The sequence below is a fragment of the Arachis hypogaea genome, chromosome 1, assembly GCF_003086295.3.
Source record: "Arachis hypogaea cultivar Tifrunner chromosome 1, arahy.Tifrunner.gnm2.J5K5, whole genome shotgun sequence".
In the NCBI taxonomy this organism is placed as follows: Eukaryota; Viridiplantae; Streptophyta; class Magnoliopsida; order Fabales; family Fabaceae; genus Arachis; species Arachis hypogaea.
In genome coordinates this window covers 75,464,976-75,468,202 of record NC_092036.1, presented here as the reverse complement: position 1 = coordinate 75,468,202, position 3,227 = coordinate 75,464,976, and the positions used below count along the sequence as shown (strand labels likewise).

Below are 3,227 nucleotides of genomic sequence, written 5' to 3'. Positions count from 1 at the left end.
TTGGACCATTTTTATTGAGAGGATGGGATGTAGCCATTGACAATAGGGATGCCCTACATATAGCTTGCCATAGAAAGAAGTGACAAAGATTGGATAAAAGCAGTAGGAAAGCAGAGATTCGGAAGGAACACAGCACCTCCATACACTTATCTGAAATTCCCATCATTGAATTACATGAGTAACTCTATCTTTATTTTCTGTTTAAATTTATTATTATTATTCAAAAATCCAATAATCTCTTAATATAGTTGAATCCGCCTGACTGGGATTTACAAGATGACCATAACTTGCTTCATACCAACAATCTTTGTGGGATCGACCCTTACTCATGTAAGGTATTACTTGGACGACCCAGTATAACCTGCTGGTTAGTTGTGCGGAGTTGTGACAAAGTGTGATTTATGTTTGAGAGCACCAAGTCTTTGGAGCTATTGTTGATGATCACAATTTCGTCCACCAGGTTTTTGGCGCCGTTGCCGGGGATTGTTCGAGTTTGGACAACTAACGGTTCATCTTGTTGCTCAGATTAGGTAATTTTCTTTTCAAAAAAAAAGTTTTCAAAAAATTTTTCAAAATTTTTCTTTGTTTTCGTTTTTCCCAAAAATTATTTTCGAAAAAAAATAATAAAATAAAATACACAAAAAAATCATAAAATCATAAAAATAAAAAATGTGTTTCTTGTTTGAGTTTTGAGTCAATTTTTAAGTTTGGTGTCAATTGCATGCTTTAAAAATCTCTTGCATTTTTCGAGAATTCATGCATTCATAGTGTTCTTCATGATCTTCAAGTTATTCTTGGTAAGACTTCTTGTTTGATCTTGATGTTTTCTTGTTTTGTATCTTTTGTTGTTTTTCATATGCATTTTTTGTTTGTTAGAGTCCAAGCATTAAAGAATTCTAAGTTTGGTGTCTTGCATGTTTTCTTTGCATCAAAAATTTTTCAAAAATATGTTCTTGATGTTCATCATGATCTTCAAAGTGTTCTTGGTGTTCATCTTGACATTCATAGTGTTCTTGCATGCATCTTGTGTTTTGATCCAAAATTTTTATGTTTTGGGTCATATCTGTGTTTTTCTCTCTCATCATTAAAAATTCAAAAAAAAATCTTTTCCTTAATTTTCTCATAATTTTCGAAAATTTGAGTTGACTTAGTCAAAATTTTTTAAAATTAGTTGTTTCTTACAAGTCAAGTGAAATTTTCAATTTTAAAAATCTTATCTTTTCAAAACTTTTTCAACAATCAAATCTTCTTCATTTTTCTTATTAATTTTTCGAAATTTTCTTTTTAAAAATCTTTTTCAAAAATCTTTTTCTTAACTTTATCTTTATTTTCGAAAATTATGCTAACATATAATGTGATTGGTTAAAAAATTTGAAGTTGTTAATTTCTTGTTAAGAAAGGTTCAATCTTTAAATTCTAGAATCTTATCTTTTAGTTTCTTGTTAGTTAAGTAATTAATTTTAACTTTAAAACTTAAATCTATCTTATCCTATCTTTTATATCATATCTTTTTCAAAATTTTATCTTTTTCAAAAATTTGATTTTAAAATATCTTATCTAACTTCTTATCTTCTTATCTTTTCAAATTTGATTTTAATATCTCTTCCAACTAATTATTTGACTTTTTGTTTGTTTCTTATCTTTTTCAAAACCACCTAATTACTCTCCCCTCTCTAATTTTCGAAAATAACTCCCTCTTTTTCAAAAAAAATCTTTTTAATTAACTAATTGTTTTAAATTTTAATTTTAATTCTATCTCATCTTTAATTTTCGAAAATCATTAACTCCTTTTCAAAATTAATTTTCGAATTCTCTCTCTCATCTTCTTCTATTTATTTATTCATTTACTAACACTTCTCTTCACCTCTCTTCATCTCCAATCACTGCCTCTATCCTTACCCTTGTGTTTAGATTCTCCTTTGTTTATTCTTTTCTTCTTCTACTAATAATAAGGATCCTCTTTACTGTGACATAGAGGATTCCTCTTCTTTTCTTGTTCTCTTCTCTTTCATATGAGCAGGAACAAGGAAAAAAGCACTCTTGTTGAAGCTGATCCTGAACCTGAAAGGACTCTGAAGAGGAAACTAAGAGAAGCTAAATTACAACAATCAAGAGGCAACCTTTCTGAAATTTTCAAACAAGAGAAGGAGATGGCAGCCAAACCCAACAACAATAATGCAAGGAGGATGCTTGGTGATTTTACTAAACCCACATTCAAGTTTGATGGAAGAAGCATCTCAATTCCTGCCATTGGAGCAAACAATTTTGAGCTGAAACCTCAATTAGTTGCTCTAATGCAACAGAACTGCAAGTTTTATAGACTTCCATCTGAAGATCCTTACCAATTTTTAACTGAGTTCTTGCAGATTTGTGAGATTGTTAAGACGAATGGAGTAGATCCTGAAGTCTACAGGCTCATGCTTTTCCCTTTTGCTGTAAGAGACAGAGCTAGAACATGGTTGGACTCACAACTTAAAGATAGCCTGGACTCCTGGGATATGCTGGTCACGACCTTCTTGGATAAATTCTTTTCTCCTCAAAAGCTGAGCAAGCTTAGAGTGGATGTTCAGACCTTCAAGCAAAAAGATGGTGAATCCCTCTATGAAGCTTGGGAAAGATACAAGCAGATGACCAAAAAGTGTCCTTCTGACATGTTTTCAGAGTGGACCATATTAAATATATTCTATTATGGTCTATCTGAGTTTTCCAAGATGTCATTGGACCACTCTGCAGGTGGATCCATTCACCTAAAGAAAACACCTGCAGAAGCTCAGGAACTTATTGACATTGTTGCAAATAACCAATTCATGTATACTTCTGAGAGGAATTCCGTGAATAATGGGACACCTCAGAGGAAGGGAGTTCTTGAAATTGATGCTCTGAATGCCATATTGGCTCAGAACAAAGTGTTGACTCAGCAAGTCAACATGATTTCTCAAAGTCTTAATGGATGGCAAAATGCATCCAATAGTACTAAGGAGGCATCTTCTGAAGAAGAAGCTTATGATCCTAAAAACCCTACAATGGCAGAGGTAAATTACATGGGTGAACCTTATGGAAACACCTATAATTCACCATAGAGAAATCATCCGAATTTCTCATGGAAGGATCAACAAAAGCCTCAACAAGGCTTTAATAATGGTGGAAGAAATAGGCTCAGCAATATCAAACCTTATCCATCATCTTCTCAGCAACAGACAGAGAATTATGAACAGAATACCTCTAAC

At 32.4% G+C, this 3,227-nt stretch overlaps 1 non-coding gene across 1 annotated transcript; it reads right to left on the bottom strand.

Moving 5' to 3' along the window:
- Positions 1 to 2,549: 2,549 nt before the first annotated feature.
- Positions 2,550 to 2,653, bottom strand: LOC112713933 (small nucleolar RNA R71). Its single transcript, XR_003158897.1, has one exon. It is a non-coding gene; the product is annotated as a small nucleolar RNA R71 (small nucleolar RNA).
- Between the last annotated feature and the right edge of the window lie 574 nt (positions 2,654 to 3,227).